Genomic DNA, 20,625 nt, shown 5'->3' on the forward strand with positions numbered 1-20,625 from the left:
AGCTCTATGGCAGCACTTGGTTGAGCACTGCCAGCTCTTATGCTGTAAGCACGCTCCCCAAATTTCCATTCCACAGCCTCTGAAGTTAACACAAGGGTTTGTCATGTCATCTGCTGGATCAGATTCCAATCCAAAATGCAATCTGTCTGCAGGAGCACGCAATGGTCTGTCAAGGAAAAGAACGTCAAGTACAATTTTTCTTTTATCTGCTCTGGCTCTGTCTTGCTGTTAGGAGAGCTGCAGACTGGAGGTTCCTTTAACCTGAGTGGTCACATCTTAGACGGGGGGATTTTTCCATCCTCTATCTTGAAAGTACAGTGGTGGTTGAGTTCTTGCTCGTTTAAAAAATAATCAGAATGCCTCTATGGAGCGGAGAGCCTGAGTCTGAGTCTAGCATGTAAATATAGACGTGCTAGGTCTGTATGCCTATGAGCTGGCAAATGAATCAGTTTACAAATCTCAGGTTTGCTTAGTGTCACTTCTGGCTTTTTCTTTTTCTCCATGGTGTTGTTTTGCTTTGTTTCCTTGAGTTCAAAGAATTTCTCAAAAGCAAATGGGTGAATGTCAGCTGCGGAGGGCTGTGCTTTGTGCTGATGCTGCGTGGCGGTGCAGAGGTGAGGGGCTGGGCACAGCCTCTGTGCTGCTCTGCCCTTGGTCAACAGATCCCTCCTGTGATGGAGAAAGTCAGTGTCCTGGGGAGCTGTGGTGGCTGGCTGGGCAGGTTCACACTGCATTTGATAACCGTGATGAAGGCAAAGCTCTGTTTTGAAGCTTTCCTTTGGGAAATGTGATTCATGCAAATATAATATTATGTGACTGAATTGACCAGAAGTGCCATATAAGCCACGTGACAAAGCTGAAACAGTTCTTCAATCTCCTGCGGGACAGACATCTTGTATACCTGTGCATACACAGAGGTGGGAAGGAGAGATAAGCACTGATAGGGAGATTACTGCCACTCCGTGCTTTGTGAGAGACCCACGGTCATCCTAAGCTTTCCTGTGTCTATAATGGCATCTTTATCCTTCATGGGGAACCTGTGTTCTTCTCAACTAATGCTGTGGAATCCTAAATGACCCAATCAGCCTTCATCGCTGCTCGTTAGATCAGAAACTTCATTAGTTAATAGCAGACCTGTTCTTCCTTTTTGTCCCTACCACCGCTAAGCTCATGGCATTTACGGGCAGACTCGTTAGTCATTAATATTCTTTGTATTCTTCATCTTTGGCTTCAGAAAAGAGAGCCTTTCATCTTTTGCCTGGCTTTGTTTTTCAGAAGGAGCCAATTTTGACTGGAGGAAAAAAAGAAACCAAAAAACATCTCTGTAGCTTTCTTAGAAGCTTCCGAGCAGTCTCCCCTGCTGACTTTGTACTTTCACAGTAGACAAACATTGACTTTGTTTCCTCAGTTTGACACAAAACATAGCTGATTTTTTTTTCTTCATTTAGATTTTTGGTTATGTCTCAGCAGCTTGGCAGGACAGTATTAATTAGCAGCTATGGTGTATTTCCCTGGAATTCTCATTGTTTCCACAATTTTTCCATTAGGCTTATAGTCCATAAAATCCAGTTGGTGTAAAGAGAACATAGGCGTGCGTCTGAACTTAGAGGTACTCCCCTGATGTGGAGCCTAAATGATTATTGTGATTGCTCTGTGGGTTCTTGTTTGTTTCATGAAAAAAAATAAAAAATGCTGATGTATGCCAGGGATGAAATGTGTGTGGACAAGTCCAATAATACAGTGTATTCCTAAGGTAGGGAGTGCTTTCTCTTCATCACTACATGCTCTCCAGTTATAAGGGGTCAATCCTGGAGCCTTTGCTAATCTGCAGAGCTGGCTAAAAGGAAGCGACAGAGGCACAGCAGTTAAGTTCTGATCACGTGGAGTCTTGCAGCTCAGTTCTGACATGCAGGACCAAAAGGAAAAAGCTTCTGGCCTGGGCTGTGTGTTTGTTTTTAGTATAAAAATCACTTGAGGTTTGCTACATGCTTTTTTTGGCTGTGCCAGCAGTTCATATCCATTCTGCTCAGGTTTCCCCACTCCTAGTTCTGATGCAGTGCATGTGAGTGTGATCATTAAGTGTGATTATCGCATTTTTTTGACCTATTTAAAAGTCTCTGGCTGTGAAATTCCGAAGATTCTAATTTAAGCTATAAAAAAAAAAAGATTATTAATGTGCCATCATTTACACATTTCATGGCTCATTTCCTGATTACAGCAACTTTTAATATGTACATACAGTCTGTTCCAATGCATGTGTATAAACATCATACTGCATGTAGGGTCTGGTTGTTGAGGCTTGGATCTCACGTTCCAGAGAATTTATTGTCTACAAATCAGAGCAGATAGCAGAGAAAGCCACGAGTGCAGAAAGCTGCAACTTTCCATACTGGTGCAGGCAAAAGGCAAGTTGCTCTGTGGGCCTGGGAAGAGCAAAGAGAACGGTAGAGGTCTTCTGATATTTCCCATCACTTCATTCAAATCTGTCATTCAGACAGAAGCTCTGCAGATCTTTATCTGGATGCAGAGAAAAGAGTTTGAGATAGCAGTAACATGGATCACTTATGATTTGGTCATTAGGGTGACACAGTATGAAATAATTCACCAGGGTTACAAATGCAGCTACAAACAGTGGATCTCATTGGGTTCAGCAGAACCCATTGGGTTGCAAGTAGGAAGCCTTAGGATGGGTTGCTTGGATGCCTTTTACTTGGGTAATATTTTCCTATTTCCCATCCAGCTGTCTAACAGCAGGAGCTGCCACCATTCCATGAGTAGTTCTGATTGTTGGAGCAGTTTGGGCATTTGACATGACCTTCCCCTTCCACACTGTCACCTGGGTCACGGACACAGTGGGATTCTGTGTGCTTTTTCTCCAAGGTCAAGGATAAGCTACAATACCTATTAGCAGGAAAAAAAGCACAGTGAAAGACAGATGAAGTAGTTAAGTTCTCGTATTGACACTTTTGGGTCATGGCACGTGACCACAACGACCTGATCTGACAGAACCAAGTAGTTCTATGCTGGAGTGTTTTTAGTAATTGCTTCGGTTTTGCATGGGGCATTTGCGTGTGTTTTGTTTTGGAAGTCAGTTTGTCCCCTCAGTAATTTTTGCTGTATCAGAAGTGCCCAATGCAACAAAGACAGGAAGCCAGCAAGGTTTGGAAGATCACAGCTTAGAATGCTCTTCATTTTCCCCTCTTCAAAATACGTCATTATGGTAGTGTTAAGTGTGCTGAACCTGTGACCTTGCAGATGTTTCAGAACTGGCTGAAGAATTTGGGACACGTGAGCAATTTTTCTGAGTCAGGGACAGTCTCTGAGCCTGGGTTTTTGCAAATTAAGGACAAGGGCTGCTGGCTGCCTAGGGAGGGGACTTTCTTACCACCTTGTAGCTCTGGCTCTTTGGTCCTATGTGAGCTGCCGGATACGCATGTCTGCCTCTGTGAGTTGAGCAGTGACTTTGCATGAATTTAGGATGGGTGCTGAAAGCAAGATCTGGAGTAGAGCAAAGTGGGATGTGAGCTGGGGGAGAGTGTTTCGATCCTTACTGCCTCCATGGAGGCTGCCAGCAGCACAAGCCTCCTGTGCATGTCAGGGATGGGATTTGTGCCTTCATTCAGTGCATGTGCATACCTTATATCGGTAACAACCATCTGAAACTCTGTTTCAAATTGCTTTAAAACACCCTTGATAAAACTTCACAAAGGCAGAGTAGCTGCAGTTTGTTGCTCAGGTGCTGGAGGTGACTTAGTTCCTTTGGATCCTTTTGTTTGTCTCTAATGAGAAGCTGTTCAGGAGGTGATAGCAAAGCCCTGGTAGTGTGCATCATTACGTAGTGTACACAGTTGGAAGAGCGTCAGCTTGTCATCTGCAGTCTTATTTCTTAATGTGGTGTAGTAAATAATAAATGTACACAAACTCCTATGGAGCATTTCATTCATAAGCTGCCAGGCTATGGTATGCGTTTTGAAATGCTGTTTTGGGAGTTGTGTTTTCCTGGGTAATTTCATTAACTGATACTAAACATTTCTCCAATCCATACAGATCAGATGAGGAGCATCTATTAGTGATCCTGCTAATAAAGAGCATTTGTGCTTTTTTGTCATTTTGTGGGAGACCTTTTGTGCAACAGCTCCTTTTGTGCTTTATTGCACAGCGATTAGCTGTTATTAATTCATCTCAGGAAGATCATTATTGACAAATTGGTGTGCTGAGTGGCTTGGAAGCAGATGCTACAACATCTCATAGGCTAACAGAAATATTTGAGGCAAATGTGCACGAGGTCCATATGAACAGGGGCGGTTACAGTAAAGCCCTTCTCTTGGCATTACTTGTGCCTTTCTCTTCTGGGCTACAGCAGCGTTAACAGCTGTGCAGTTTGTGTGTTAGAGCAAGTATCTTGCAAAGGGGAACCACAAATGACAGCAGTATTATGATTAAAGGGCAGTCAGTACTGATGGTGAGCCCAGCATAAAATACAAATCTGGCTGTGGTTAGGAGAATGTGCCCAACTAATAAGCAGCTTAACTTGGTGTATTATTGTGAAATAGAAAGAAGCATGAAATATGTGATGTGAATAGTAGGCTGGCTTTCCTTGTCACTTCATATTTATGTTCCTGGAGCTCTCCTGGCTTCACCAGGGTTACTGCTCAATGACACCCGACTGAGTGAGAGCTGGAGTTCTACTTCTCAACACTTTTTTTTAATAGCACAGCAGTATAGCTGGCATTCTCTGTTATAGCTTAGATTTGGAGATTTCATAGCAGACAAAATGCAGTCCGTAAGAACTAGTTGGTCCACAAATGTTTGTTTGTTGTCTTTTTTTCAGATCAGATGCTAACACTGACACTGATGTGGCTCTGCTGAAGTGACCTAACCATTTCTTGGTAATAGGAGATGGATTGGACTGTTAGAGTCTTTCAACCAGATATATTAGCAAATATTAAGACTTGATCCACAGCTCTTTGCTGTCAATAAATGAGCCTTTGCTGTCTACACAAGAGTAGATCTGGTAGGGATTTGAGCTTCTATGAGATTGAGAGTGCTTGTCAGTTAAATTGAGATAAACCCAGAGACTTGTTCTCATCCATTGGAATTGTTCGAAGTTTGTTCTTCATGGAAAACAGACTCTGGCTTCCTATGTTGGCAGGGTGAAATGAGCTTTTCCACATCAGCATTGATTGCCTGACAAATGTTCGTGTTTTATAGATAGATTCGCACAACCACTGAACAAATACTACCAAACTACTTTAAGTCACTTCCTTGTGGTTTCTGTTACAGGTAGACGGGTTTTCCTTTAGACTTCTATGTGCATGGAGTTATTATAAAGTTGTTGTCTTCCTCTCCTTCCCACATGGCATACTTCTTTATGAGCCACATCCCGAGGTCTCAGCAGTATGCTGCGAAAAGAAAAGCCCGTTGTACAAGGCTGTGTGTCTTATGGGTGTTTCTGTAAGCAGCAGGAGAAATCTGAGGTTCTGCCTTGAACACCTTTTATTTTGATGTTTTGACAAGGACCATTTAAAGCTCTTATGGCAAGTGATTTTTATGAGCATGTGTGGAGTGGAATGTGCGGTGCTTGAAATGGTGTGGACTGGGAAGACGCATGACAACTGCTTTGTGTAAGATGATCGGTGTTTGGAGGAACAAATGGTGCATTGAGATGACAAATGGAGCAGTGGAGGTGCAGCTGGGCTGCCCGGGCTGCTCGGCGTGGAAGCGCTGCTGAGCAGTTTCATGGCAGTTTCTGCTGTGCTAAGAATAATAAAAATGCATTTGCCCTCAGCGTATGAAAGGATTTTGAATGCTGGTCAATATAAACTATTTCCTGTTAGATCGGAGTTTTGTTATAAATGAATGCTGTAATTCCAATTGATTTAATTAAACCAGGTTCCAGGTCCCTGATTTGCAGACTTCTCAAGTAGTAATTTTATAATTGCAAGATTTTTAGGCAAATAAATGGCCTCTCTTTTCTTGCCTGCTGGGTGGGGTGTCTGGTGATAATTAGTGCATTTATCAAGGCGTCCTCCCCTGCTAGAGACGGGCTGTTATCCACTTTTGATGGACGGAAACAGCGGGACAGTGAGATTATGGGACCTGTCTAAGGCTGCTGTGTGATGTAGCAGAGAATGAGAGTGAAGTGCTGGCTCCCTGAAGCCATCCAGCTCCCCTGAGTCTTGCATCACACTTCCTTTGGGCTGTCTGGTGCCTTTGCTGTCCCTCAGGAGGGCGGACGAACACCACGCACACCTGGCACTGTGCCCTGCACCAGGCTCCCAAAGGCAGCCATGGGGAGGGGTGTGCTGCTCTGTCCCATCAGCAACCTGGTCTGCTCCCCATCTTTCACTGAGGCTGCTGCAGAAAGTTGTCTTTATTGGAGAGCCTCCTCTGTATGAGAGGAATGAGAGACTCAGCAAATATGGGCATGCAAATGGTCTTCCAGCATCTGAGTAAGGATGGGAACTTGGTGTTTGTTCCCCTCCAGGTGCAGTTCGCAAGCGGCCTGGGGGACCTGGGGAACTTGCACTGGTGTCACTGGGAAAACTGCATCTGGTCTGAAGGCAGGAGCAGCCAACAGCCTCCCACAGGGGTGGGGAGCTGAAAAACTGTAGGGAAAGTAGTGAATACTATTGTTTCAGTAAGCAAGTCTTGTTCTTACTCTGCCTCCAAAGGATAAGGCGTTTGGGAGAGCATTGCTTGGGTCTTTCATGTGGTTTTGGCCAATGTCCCCAAGGTGATTTAGAGCAGAGAAGGGGAATGAGTTTCCCCACTTTCTTTCCCAATTATTTCAGATAATTCCCGGTTTAAAATATCGAAAACTTGAGGGTTTTTTTTCTGGCAGAGCAGAAGAGAGCTGGGTTCAGTACTAGCAATAGAAGAGATGTTTTTGCAAGGATGTGAGCTAATATGAAATATCTGAAGAAATGCCAACAGATTTTTTTTTCTGAAATACTATAACGAAAAGGTAAAATACCAGAAAACATGTAAGAAAAGAAGAGGGGAGGGGGAAGAAAAGTAACCTGATGAAGAAAGAATGAACCTGGCCTTGAATGGGTTTTACTGCTGTCAGTGAGCAATGTGCAAGCATGAAGAATTGAGGTTTTGGTCTCACCTGCTTGGGCTGGGAATGTTGCAGTTATCTCCTGCTGTTGGTGTGCTGGTTTCTTGGCTTTCCTCCTCATGAGATGGTGAATGCTGGTATCACACTGCTCTGTTTAGGTTCAGGTTCTTACACTTGATTTTGAACGTAATAGTTAGAGAAGGAATTAATGTTGTATTCTACCTAATTGTTCATCAACAGCTAAAATCACGACAAAACCACTCTACGTCAATTAGCTACACAGCAATTAACATTTAATTGGACAGTCATCTGAAATGTTACTGCTTCCTCAGCCTGGGAGTGCTTTAGCAGGTCAGCACGTGCAGCTAACCTTGCTTAGTCTCAGCCCTGCACTAATAAGCAAAATCACTCATTTCCTCATTTAGAGATATTTGACCTTTAGCCACAAAAGTATACTGAGGAGGTGACTTAGATCATGGAAATTTGTGTTTAGTCAATATATAGATCTTTATAAGTATCTTTAGCTCATTCATATTACTACTAAATATTGTGTGAAGTAACGAGTTTAGCAAGACCAGCTTGAAAGATGAATGATGGTAAAATCTTTGGAAGAAAAGTTTTTGTTGTAATTCTGACAAGGCCAGAGCAATCTGCACCCCTACGTTAACTTCTAAGCCTTCTGAACCTACCTCAGTTGGCACTTTTTCCTAAAAACAAAGATGCTGTCAGCACAAGTCACTGCTTCACCAAAAGGGTCATTTACCTTTCAGAGAAAATAATAAAGAGCTGCATAAATATTCTTCATAAGTTGCTACTGGATTGTATTAGTGAAATATGTCAGTGTTTGTGGTGTGTGCAGCCCCACGTTTTATGACACCACCTGAAAAATGCAAGACCTTCGTATGAGTTATTTGGAGCGTGGTGACAGGGCTCTGTGACATAGCTGGGTATGAAAGAGCATTTCCAGGCATACAGAGAAGAGAGGAAACGCAAGTCACCAAGCATCACCAGTGCTGGGGGAAAGCAGACATCCGCCTGGGTGGTGTTACAAAGATGTCTGCAGAGTTCTGCAGTTTGGTGGGTTTGTTTTCCAGTACGGCCTGTGCCTCTGGTGGGACTGTTTGCTCATAGAGACTGAGAGATGGTTATGAAAATCTCTGTGTGACTTCTAGAGGCTTGGCAGTAGGATTTTTTTGATTGCTGTGTGGCACTGGGGCTCTGCTATAACTATCTCCCATCTGTGGCTTGGCTGAGCTCTCTGGCATCTGTGTGTTACCAAGACATCATGCTGAGCTGAGCACAGAAATGTAGACGGAGACACATCTAAGAAAGGTTGTCTTTGACCTCTTGAGAAACTTAGACTTCCACCTACTTCCACCTGGCGGTGCCTGCTAGTGAATCTGTGCATCTGATGCCTTGCACACCAGAACACAGCTCACAGAAGAATATAGGTATCAGTGGGCAAGCTGGGCTTGAGTTTGGGTCATGAGAAGCAGCATGCCTTGGGCAGCTGAGGAGGTACCCCAGCATCCCTGCCATCTGAAGCAATCGTGCTGTGCCTTTCCTATCCACCATAACAATGTGGACACTGGAGAGTAAAGAGCCAGGAAGGAGCGGCTCCTGCCTGCATCTCTGTATGATTGCATCAAATCCCTGTGCCTTTGCCGTATTATCTCCTTAAAATCTGTGCGCCTGATGCTTTTGCTTTAGCGCAGTTGAATGCATTACCATCCTGAGTTGCAAAAGAAAAGCAGGCGCTCGCCAGCCTGCTGCAGAGCTACCTGGGAGGATTCAGAGCCAATGTCCCAAGGGACAGCTGCTGGTTTCAGTCCTCTCCTTTCAGGTAGCTCATCTAAAAAAGAGCAAACTATTGTACAGAGGAGTTGCTGTATGCAAATTTGAGATACGACCTTTTGTCTTTCCAGCATTTTCTGTTTGCATTGCTCCAAAAAGCAGTTGCAGTTTCCCAGCTTTGGGCTCTGCCTCTGAAAATGCCCCAGCTGAAGGCTGGGAGTATTGATGCAGTGCGTGGTGTCTGTAGGTACGGCGGTCACAAAACAGCGGGTGACGGGATTGACAAAACCCACAGGCGAATGATTTGTACTGCAGACAGCAGCACAAAGTGGGGGCTCTTTTGGTTAATGAATATTGAACTTCTCCTGTCTAGCAGCAAGTTGTATCCTGCTCTGCAAATGTGCCTCGTTGTGAGAGGCTGGGCTGCAGACGGCGTGCTGCTTGTGAATCCATTAATTCCTGTCTGGTGGACGAGCGTTCTCCCAACAGGGCTCTGCTGGTCACCCAATGGTTGGTATCACACAATGTGATTATTTCTTTTAGTTTCACAGTCTTATTTATTTTTCTCCTGAAAGCTAAGAGTCTTTACTCGGCGCTGGATGCATTTTTGTAGCTGCCCACATGGCATTTTGTACATGACAATATTCTGCTTCGGAAAGAATTGATGTCATAAATTTGTGCACACAGCAGTCCTTAAATTCAGTTCTATTTGTGGCACGGCTTCCAAAGGGCACATATGTCTCAGAAACATTGTGACTGTTGCATGAAATGGTAATTTTAGTGCATGGAAGATCAGCTTCTGATTTATTTTTATTAGTGCAGATGAAAATTACTATGATATTTCAAGTAGAGCGTAAAATAAATATCTCTAATCTCATTCCATGAGGAATGTTAACTTCCAATTTTATATTCCTTTTCTTTCCCAAGCCACTGTAAAATGCTTGGTATGTGACTTGAGTGTCTGTTCTCCCATGTTTATGTAGGAAGGTTTCTGTCTGTCTTTTCATTCTCATGTAGGAAATATATTTTCATTTCTGTAGTGGTTTATGTATGCAACACAACATTTCCAGTTCCTTTGGTCATGGAAGAAGTCTCATTTTTGACCAGAGCACAGAAACATGCATTTATCCCAATGAAATGGCATGTTAGGAAGTGCTGGACATTGCAGGTGATTTCAATTAAAAGAATGCTAAAAGTGAGAAAGCAAAAATACAGGGCCAGCCAGGGCTTATGCAAAGGACTGCTTCTCATCTTCCTTATATCACCCACAACTGATGGCCAGCATGGTCCTGATCAGCATCCAGGTAGCTTCCCAGAAGGCTGACTGTAAACTGGGGCTGTAGGGATCATCTGGGGGCTCTGGCCTCTGCTTTGGTTCCCCGGTTATTTTGGGGTGAGCTGAAGGGAGGATAAACCCTTTGCAGACTTTGGGCTGTGTCTTGTCTGCAGTGGTTTAATCTGCTGCCCTTGTCCGCACCGTGGGGCGGCTGACAGCATGAAGCCTGGCGTGCAAGTGGTGCTTCCACCTGCTGCCATCTCAGGGGTGGCATGTTGTGGGAGATTGGAGTAAGGTGTATCCCAGCTGCTACAACGTGCTTATCTGCTCTCCTGGGGCTGTTCCATCCTTCTCTTAATGTGCCAAATCTGTGTTACCTGATAGTGCTGGCATTGCTGAACAGATCACTGAAGATACAGTGATGATTCTCAGGGTGTGGCTCAGCAGTGCTGCTCTGAACCAAGGAAATAAGTGCGGATAAGAGGATAAGTTGTGTATAAGTCATACTGAGTGTTTCCATCCCTAGATAGTTAGCAAAAAGCGTGGTTATAGCCCAGCCAGGGCTCTGTATCTGCATATGGGGAGATTAATGGTTCTGTGATGTAGTCCTGTCCGACTGTTGTGTAGAGAGAAAAGCTTCTAAGAATGTTGGACAAAGTGATGTTTCAATGGGGTTAATTGGTAACCTAATAGCATTGTGGGTAAATAATAACAGGTTTTGGAAAGAATCTTAAAGGATTCGAGTATCTCTTGGAATATTAATGGAGATGCACGCACGGGTATTTGCTTGCATGTGTGTAATTGTCAACGCAAAGCCTTTAAATTGGAAATCATTCGAACAGAAGCAAAGTTAAGGTTTAGAATGGATTTAGTTCAAGCAGCCATAGGGAAAGTCAGAGTATTAAGGCACTGAAAAGATGTCCTGCAAGGCATTCACTTCTGTATCAATATATTGATTATTCTGAAGATGGAGTGGCCACAGATTTGGGCCTTCTGATAGGAGAAGACAATTTGGGGGAATAGGAAAAAGAACTGTTCGGTAAGAAATCAATAGTAATGCTTCTACTGAAGATCTTGAGAGAGCTCCTGTGAATTTTTCTCTGTCTTCCAGTAGGGTAGGGACCAAGTGTTGCCTAATGGTGAGGAGACCTGTGTGGTCTAAGACACTGCAGGTATAAGAAAAGTAAAGTCACATTTTGGAAATATTTATAATGGCAGGGAATTTACACTGCTGAAGTGACACTTCTGCTGTGAATAATTTACTGTAATGAAAGTCAAGAGCCTGGCATCCTAGTGAGTTGACATTGGCTGTTCATGGTAAGAGAGCACAGAGATGTTCCCGAGGAGGTAAGGTTGTTGGTTATTATTCTAGGGCGTAACTTGAATCGTATTTCTGTGTTGGTAGCCCATAGTCTGCTAAGGGTTATCAGTTGCTGGCCTAAGGAATGTGTGATTAGGACAGTGTCTGTCCCAGAGGCCTTTCCCACCTGGGAGCCCACCATGTGGACTGCCCAGTGAGCATCGCTCCCTCTGGCTGTGACCTGTGCTGGTGTAACGGGTTTGGCTAGTCTTATAGCTTGTCTTCTCTGTCAGTGTTCTTAGTGCCACCTGTGCTGTGTCCCAGAGGGCTAAGGGTGTCAGGCATTGGGGACTGCAAGAAAAACTGCTGTCAGTGTTGGAGTGGGAGCCAGTACATGTTTGTGCTCCCTGCTGCCCTCTTGTCCACATTTATATGATGATAGTGTCCAAATCCAATGGACTTCCTCACAGTGATGAGGATGCTTGTCCCTTCCTGTCTGTACCCTGCAGTGCATCACAGTGCCCAGATGCTTAAGCTAACTCCAGACAGCACACGCTGGAGTTCACTGTTTACTGAGTGTGCTGTGGTCCTGATGAGCTGAGATGGACAGAGAGATGAGCTGTCTGCGTGGTCTGTTGCAGAGTACAGAGCCAGTCCATGCCCCTGTGCTGCAGAGCATGCATGTGCCCCGAGGCTCCTGTGTTCACAAGAGGCAGCTCATCCCTGTCTCATGAGATTTTGTGTAAACCTACAGACACAGCTACAGTGTTTTCTTTGGCTGCTTGGAGCTTCATCTTTGACAGTATGAATTCCTTTAGGAGAAATCAGTGTATTTAAGGATTGCTTGGTCTCCACTCACAAGTACACTGCTTGTATTCCTGGATGAAAGTATTCTTGGAATACTTATTTTAGTGCAGACTCTCCGATTGGCAGTCTTTTATTCCAGAATAATGGGCCGTTCTCCAATTTAACATAATATACTTTGTAAGGTTAAGTCTGTAGTTAGTTGTGCAGGAAATGCACTCATTTACCAAATCTCATTAATTAAATGGAAACTGCCTTCTCTCTTGCAGTGCTTAGAACATCATCCATCATGAAAAGTAGCTCCTTAGTTTTCGGATTGATCTTTGATTTTTATGAGTGATCCCTTCTGGATATTAGAAGTGATTTTTCTGCTGCTTCTTTTTACAGAAAAAGGGACCTCAGCTTTAGGAATTATGGTTTAAGCTGCTAAGAATTGTCTGGCAACTCCGTGCTTGCTGCCAGGAAGCTGTTACTGTGCTCAGGACAGTATGTCTCTGCTGTTTGATGTAATATTCTACGTGATGAAAAAATAAAGTAGCTTTTTTTTTTTCCTCCCATGCGTGGCCCCCCTACTTCTGGGCAGCGCGAGATTAATCTTCTGGCTGCCAATCTACAGAGCTTTTGCCCAAGCCAGAGACACTTAGCAATGCCCGCACTGCACCAACTGTGTCAGACAAAACCCATCGCCTTTGCTTGGCGGGCTTTATCGATATAATCATGCAGACGCTTTTCCTCTGCTGCCTCGTCTTTGCTCCTAGCCTCACTTCACTTTGTCATTTCCAGGTCACTTCCCTTGCCTTTGTCAGCATGTTTAGCATTGCTTCACGTACGCACTGCCCTCCAGAGCACCATCATGCATATTAAACACATGTCTGGGACCATGGCATGAAGTGGCCCGTCCACTTCAGAGCGTAATGAAGCCATCGAGAAGAACAGATGAGCTGCAGACCTTTGGGAGGTTGGTTCTCTGCAGCCCCAAAAGCACCTCCTGCTGACAGGGTGCTCGTGTGGCCCTCACACAGGTGGGCACACCGCCTCTGCCATCCCTCGCTGCCCTGACTTGTCTTTGGTACTGTTAGAGCCAGCCTAGTTTTGTAATGTAATTATTCATGTTGAGCATAATCAATGAGCCACAGAGCAATCAACTGGTGACTCCAATCAGCGGAATTACTCGGATGGATCAGAGCAAGTTCCTTTTTCTGAAAATGATGTTGTCATTCACACAGAAGTGAGTTCAGGGAGACCTCATTCTTTATGCAGCATGTGCTGTGACTCTTGGTACCTGCCACATAAGTCCTTGTCTTGTCATACTGGGAAGATGTAGATCGTGAAGGCCTTTGAGTGCAGAAGTGCCATGGTAATAACCATATGCAGAAAACACTGTAGCTTTCCCTTGCTGCTTCAGTTACCAGTGGGAAGAATGTGAAAGTGTTGCAGTTAGTTTTAGCTGGATGTCTGTAGGACCAGTGGATGCAGCTCAGCCCTCCCCAGAAAGGTGAAAGTTCATGCAGTTGTCCAGCAGTGAGTAGCTGAGGCTGATAGCTGCAAGCCCATGCCGTACCCCCAGTGCAAATGGGCTGTGTACCTTCGACACCTAACAACTATCACCCTTGCACCCTGGGTAGGTGAGTCTTTCTGCCTTTCAAATGTGTCCTTTCTTCCAAATCATACAAATACAGTGTTTCAGGGTGGGAGGAGGGGTTTGGTATGAAAAATGGCACTTGGTGCTTGGCAGGACTTGGGCCAGCCTTACAGCTGTATGGAGCAGAGGCCAAATGTGTGCCCTCCCTTTGCATTTGCCTCAGCACAGCTGTGAGAGTATAATGCAGATTGCCAGCCGTGTGCTGTGATTTTTTTTATGTGCTCATCTCTGCATGTACTGGTTGTGTTATTCTGCAAACCTGCCTCTGTCTGTTGGCTAGCCCCAAAAAGCCATGCATTTGCTTCCTCCCCCACACGTGCTGGATGCCACTTGCTCACCAAGACTGCGGTTTGAAGATTTTACCCTAACTGGGAACTGGTGCCAAAATGGATGGTCTCTCTCCTCTTTTGCAGTTGAGCATCTCTCTTGGCTCAGGTTTCCAGGTTGTGTGGCCAACAGCAGCTGACTCACTGGGCTCGTTTTGTGAGTCATTCAATTTTGATAAGGGGCAAAGGAGTCCTTGGGGAGTTCCTTCCCCCTCTTGGTGTGTTAATTTTCTGCTAGCTCAGCAGACAGAGCAGACTTGTCTCACTTGTCTGCCAATTGCTCCCTTGCAGGGGAAGCAACAGGCAGCGTGGGATGGCTCCTTCATGTTGTGCATGGTCACACCAGATTATGTTTAACATCAAACTGCTGTCTTACCTACTTATTGCTTACCTTGGATGCGTCTGCAAATGGAAACTGCTGAGCTTTTATATGGCTGGTGTCGAGTTCTGAGTTTTAAAATACAGCCACAAATAACTGTTTGGCTTTAAAAAGCTAAAATGTTGTGTGCGTGAACTCATTTATTTATTGTCAGACTCGTGTTGATTGGGGTAAGCAAGGATCTGATGATGACATCTAAATACCTCCGTGTTTTTGGAGAACTCCGTTCCCATGTCTGAGATTGTGTCCACGTGGTGGTGGTGATCCTTCCCAACATGCCTGATCCTCAGGGGGATGACTCTCTGCCTGTCCTTGGACACTGAGCTCAAGTCTCAGAGTTCCACTCCCATCCTTGAACATCTTGTCATGGGCTGTCTTGCAGGGCTAAGGGAAGCCAAGGCTGAAGGTATTTTGAACTGCCAAAGCCGTCTGCATTTTGTATATTTGAAATCCAAATGGGGAGGAGGATTTATTCTACTCTATTTTACTGTTATTTTAAGAGTTTCATGTTTTGAGTTGGAGGGTTTTCTTGCTTTGTTTTTAATCCTCATAATAACTGCTAAGGGAGTATAGCAAACCTAAACTAGGACTCCTGCTGTTCAGAAAAAAAACAAAGATGTTTGAAAACTGTTCAGTTGGGCCCAGTTCTTCAACTTAATTCTAATCCCTGATTTGGAAGCCCAAAATACATGAGAGAAAGCCAAGGTGCACAAGCAACTGTTGTCTTGAAGATACGAGTGTGTCTTGGAGCGTGTCTCCAAGATTGCCTTTGTCTTTATAAGAATAAGCATGGCATTTGTTGGCAAAATATTAACTTCCTTATGGCAGCCTTTCTGCAGACTTCAGGCACTATTTCAGCAAAACAGAACCACGTGAACAACTCCTTCTCTTCTGGATGGGACATTTGTATGTTTACTTAATACTGAGCACATGAATAGCCTGTTGGCTGTTGCATGTTGAAGCACACATTTAAATGATTTGCTGACCTCGGGCCAACATGCAGATGTGAATTTTAAAATGAAAATGTAGGCATCCAACCCAGACTGTGAAGTTGAAATACTTCCTTTTCAAAGCAGTCTTGGGGATTTCAACAAACATTTTCCATTAAGATTAATGAAAGATACATGTCTTAATTCCTGTAGTCTGCTTTGGAAACATCAATCAAGCGTTACGGTATGAAGCCTTTAAATGCTTGATGTCTTGGCACTGCAGTCTGCATTCTCAGCTCTGTGGCCTTACAACATCTCCTGGTCACTGTTTTGTATTGGGATATAACAGTCCTTACAGCACAGTATTTCCAGTCCCTATGATTTTGTCTGTTGTTTCATGATACTTGGAGATGTATCTTAAAATAGCTGCTCCTTGCTCACAACAGTACTGTTGATTTCCATTCTTTCTATTTAGTGTGTGATGTGGGAGGAGATGGACGTTTACAACCTTTCTATTCATGAAAGAAGGACTTGCAGCACTTGACAGCCTTAACCTCAAGTGCTCAGGATCCCAGAGGGAATATAAAATTGATAGGCTTGTGTGTTTTTTGGTGTTCTTCAAGTCTGAAGGTTTTGAAAACAGCCTCCTGATGGGTGGGAAGCCGTTCTGCTGCTGAGGAGCATTCAGTGGCGATGCGGCACTGCAGCCTTATGGCCTCTTGCACACACATGCAGGCAACTGGGCAATGTGTTGGGTGGCAGGTTGGTCCCGCTGTGTGCCAGATGTGCCACGGTCAAACCAATCTCTTCCCTGCCTTTCTGGAAAGTACTTGGAATTGTTGCTTTCTTGCTGTACCCTCTCCTTAGTGGTGCTCCAGGCATCCCAGCAGGGCATAGCAAGTGTAATTTCCACGTGCTATCCATAGAAATGCTTTTTCTTTTGGAGGCAAAAGCCTTGTTTTCCTTCAACTCTGCCTTTTGTGCGTAGGCATCGGTGCTTGAGGCAGAGCATTTCATTAAAGATTTATGTAAAGCAGGGGCTGGTCTCTGAGGCAGGAGGATAAAGTTGTGCTCCAGAATGTTAATGTGGAGTCGGAGTGGTTTTAGCTGTGCATAACGCAGCACTGGCTGGCACAGCGCGAGGATGCATCCAAGGAAGGAACCTCATGCCATCCTTACCTCTGCCACACTGCAACTTCATTCACGTTTCAGGGTACGTGAGGGTGAAGTGAGCTGTGGGCAGGCTGTGCTGAGCACTCTGTGCATGGTGCTGATGGCAGCCTGCAGCCCAGCATGGAGTGGGGCAGTATGCTGAGCTAACTTTGGTGGGTGGGAAAAAGCTGGAACCCTGTGTTGTTTTGTTCCCTCTCTGCCCTGTCGCTCTTCTCCAGCTGGCGTGAGCAGGTGGAGCTCAGCTGGTTTCCTCCTCAGAGATCTCCCTGATACGTTTAAGTCTGCCCCCCCTTCTCCAGTGCTTTCTTGTGGGATTTTTGGTAACCCAAAAAGTCTGTTGGTTGTGGAAACCCACAAGTGACTCCATGAGTGTGAGTGAAGCATTGCTGCACGACTGGCAGTCCCTGCAGTTGTCGTGCTCTGGAAATCTGATGTGCAGAAGAGTGCCAGGGTTCCTGCAGGGCTGTGAGCAGGGTCGGGCCCAGCCCCATCTCCAGCAGCTCACGCAGAGCCCAGGGAGCCCCACTCTGACAGTGCTAAGGAGAAATCTAGCAGCATATGGAGCTCCCCTTGGGCTTTGCAGCTGCACATAGGCACCCATGGTATTTTTTCAAGACTGCATTGTTTACTTTTGGTGACAGGTGTAGCTCCTGTTCTCTGCTTCACAGGCAAAGTTTCTTCTGTAAAGATGCACCCAGAGCTCCCAGGGGTTGCCATCCTTCAGGTGTGCGTTCGAGTATTGCTGAGCTGCTGATTTGAATGTAAAGGCATGACAGGAAATGGGTTTTGTATTAATGGAAATGTAATTACATGTGTTTAGTAAACTAGTAGAAGTAATTCTAGAACACAAAACAAAGCAAGACTTGAATACTTATTAACCAAAAAACAATGGTGGTTGCTGTGCACCTTGCAGTAAACACCTGTGTCCTATGGGACAGGCTGCAGGTGTTGTCATGCTTCCACAGCAGCAGGAGATGACCGTCCTGTGGGCACAGTAGGAGGCTTTGGCCAATGCAGCCTTGAATTCTGTGCTGTACGAAGATCCTGTGAGTTACAGGATGAAGGACTGGACTAAGCCTGTCTGCACAGGCAGTGCTGGCCCGGGTAGTCTCCTGGAGATAGGATCTCTGCTTTCCTTTGAAGTCGTCTGTGGAAAGCCATGATAATGTGGAGATTTCCTGGGCTATTTCCCTCTGCCCACAAGCTCCTGCTGGGGTCAGAGGCCAAAGTGCTACATTGCATGTGTGTGGGAGGAAATACTCCTATAGGACTCTGGGCGTGCATAGGGCAGTGGATGGCAAATGGGGTTGGGACTGATATATCAGCTGCAGCACTGTAACAGTGCGAGTGGGAAACAGCTTTCTGAGTGGGAAAACCTGAAGGCAGGTGTGCATTGTTTTGGTGGTATGGGCTACCAGCTTCCATCAGCTGGAGAAAAGGAGGGTGTAGCATCCCAGAACTGAATTGGTTTTACTACTATCACCGTGCAGCTGAACTAACAGCAACCTGTGACCATCCTGTCTGCAGTGTGCGTCAAGCTAAGGCTGTGTGAGTTGGTGAGTGCGTGTTGCAGTGCTGTTAACATCAGTCATCTGTGCGGAGGAGGCCAACAATACGTGTGTTGTAACAAGCACACACCTGGAGGAGCACCATCAGCTGAATTTTGTTGTGTTTGCCAGAGGCATGTAATGTTAAGCTGATGATTTTTGCAAGACAGAGTTCTGAATGACTTTTGAATTCTTCTGGCTAAGTCAACTTGGTTGCTGGGGGAGTAGAACTGTAAGAAAAGATGGGCCAGTGTTATCCTAAGCAAGGAATATTTCTCTAGTTCTCCCAAACTGTGGAGTATGAACTGCAAAAAATCCAAACCTGTTTCCTCATCTTGTTGTGGCCTCCATTTTTGGCGGGGCAAGGGATGCAGGACACCAAAAGGCCACTCAGCCTGTCTGCTGCCTCTCCAGCCACCAGAGCCAGCAGCTGTCAGCTCCCAGTTGCTTTTAGCAACTCTGCAAGTGAGCTCTGGAAATGGCTTTGCAGATGTGATAATGTATGGTCCAGAACTATCAGGTTGGCAGTGACAAGTTGTTGTTTCCCAGCAGCTTTGGAGGACAGGGTATACTTGAAATAAATCCATCAAGTAGGGTTTCACATTGGCCAGGGCTGTAAGCAACAGTTTACTGAGCTTATTTATGATGTTGCACCCAGGAAATGAAATGGAGAAATGTCAAATGCTTTCAACAAACGCCAGAACAATTTAATGCCCCCTCCACCTTGCTTGGATTTGTGCCTAATGCTTATTATTGCAATAAACCACATTCACATTCTAGGTGGTAAATGGAATTCACCCAATAATTAAAACTACAAATAAAATACATTTTTTTATCACCTTCATTCCCAGCATAGTTTGCATTCTTAGTGCTAGATATGGTACAAAAATGTGCACCTTGGGCATTTTAGCTGTTCGTGGAGTAATGACCAAACCTGTCTGTGAGAGCCTTGGGAACCTTAAGCTGAAGGAAAACCACACAAAAGCTAGAGCTGAGCGGCTCTCTTACAGGATGTTTCCAGTCTCTTCCTCTGTGTTTGGGCCCTGGCCTGGTCGGAAGCACATCTTCTTTTCATACTGCCAATTGTTTCCATTGTACGGAGACAGCCTCGAGTTCCTCAGTTGAGTAACCATCTGTCTGCCTTCCCACGCAGACACCTGAAGATGAGTTAATGTTGAAAAGAAAACAAATCATTTAAATGATTCTAAACTCTCAAATGTCTTTCTGCAGTCATGAAAGTGTTGTTGTTTAATAGGATAGCTACGTTCTTAGGAATGAAATTTCCTTACTTATGTTAAAATGACAGCGTTCACTTTGGTAGTGTTATTTTGTATTTGTGCAAAGGGTGTTATGACAGAATCACAGGGGTTGGAAGGGATCATCGAGTCCAACCCCCCACATTCTTGGTGCCTCTGCTATAACACATGCAGTGGACGTGGGTCACTTTGACGCACGCAGATGAGTAGTTGTTGGATTCAGTCCTGAGGGCCTGCAGCCCTTCTGCCAACCTGGGGCACAGACAAGTGACATGGGAGCTGTGGTCTGTTTTGCAAATCACGTCTCTTTGTGCAGTCCTGCTGAATAAAGCCTTTGTAAGCAGTCCCGTAATGAAGTGCAAGTAGCACAATTGAACGCAGCAGTTTCTTTTCAGAGGAGTGCTTCCTAATATTAGGATAAACTTACACAAAATAGAAAAATTGAAGACAACTCTGAAATAAATCCTGAAATGCAGCTAGAGGGATCTTGGATTAAAAACCTCTTGCATGCTGTTTTATGCGCAGACAACTTCATCCATGATAGATTGTGTGCCCCAAGCGTACAAAACAAGGCAATTAAGAGAAAGCACAGTCAATGGAATAATATTGTATTATCTTTTTGTTTCACGTAAGTACTGTATCTCCTTTCCACTGTCAGTTTGCTGTAAATTGCACCTTGTCATTAATAGGATTATCAATAACTCTGCCAAGCAGAGCTTCTGCACAATTTACTGTTTACTGAAATGCCTCTCTTATCATTAAAAAGTGTTACTAATATGCTTTAAATGTAAATCTTTTACAGCACTAATGCTCTAGGTCACACCCAGCAGCAAGTAAAGCTCTATAGGCTGCTGAAGCTGGAAAACAGGGATGTGTGCCTGCTGTGAGCAAGTCTGTAAACTCTTAAAAGTGAATTTGTTCTTCCCCCTAGGCAGATTGAGGGGTGAATTCCCCCCTGGATACATCAGCATGGGCCGCAATCGGATGCCCATCAGCAAACTCATGTTTATGCAGTGAGGGTAGGTAATCAAAAGCTGTTTGTTGCCTGCCAGCAAGGTGGTCAGCAGTGTGAGGCTGGCATGTCGTGTGCTGACCCTCAGCTTGGATCCAGGAGGGATAACTGCAGGATATGGGCA

At 44.8% G+C, this 20,625-nt stretch overlaps 1 protein-coding gene across 5 annotated transcripts in view; it reads left to right on the forward strand.

Moving 5' to 3' along the window:
• Positions 1 to 20,625, forward strand: part of RASGEF1C (RasGEF domain family member 1C) — a 78,672-nt gene that overhangs the window by 12,230 nt on the left and 45,817 nt on the right. For 2 of the 5 annotated variants that reach the window (XM_046900367.1, XM_015293795.4), the window contains exon 2: positions 20,421 to 20,508. The exons of the other annotated variants lie outside the window; for them this stretch is intronic. The gene's annotated coding sequence lies outside the window, so the exon portion shown is untranslated. The remainder of the gene's footprint in view (positions 1 to 20,420; positions 20,509 to 20,625) is intronic. 5 annotated transcript variants of the gene reach the window in all.

Source organism: Gallus gallus, chromosome 13, assembly GCF_016699485.2.
Source record: "Gallus gallus isolate bGalGal1 chromosome 13, bGalGal1.mat.broiler.GRCg7b, whole genome shotgun sequence".
Classification (NCBI taxonomy): Eukaryota; Metazoa; Chordata; class Aves; order Galliformes; family Phasianidae; genus Gallus; species Gallus gallus.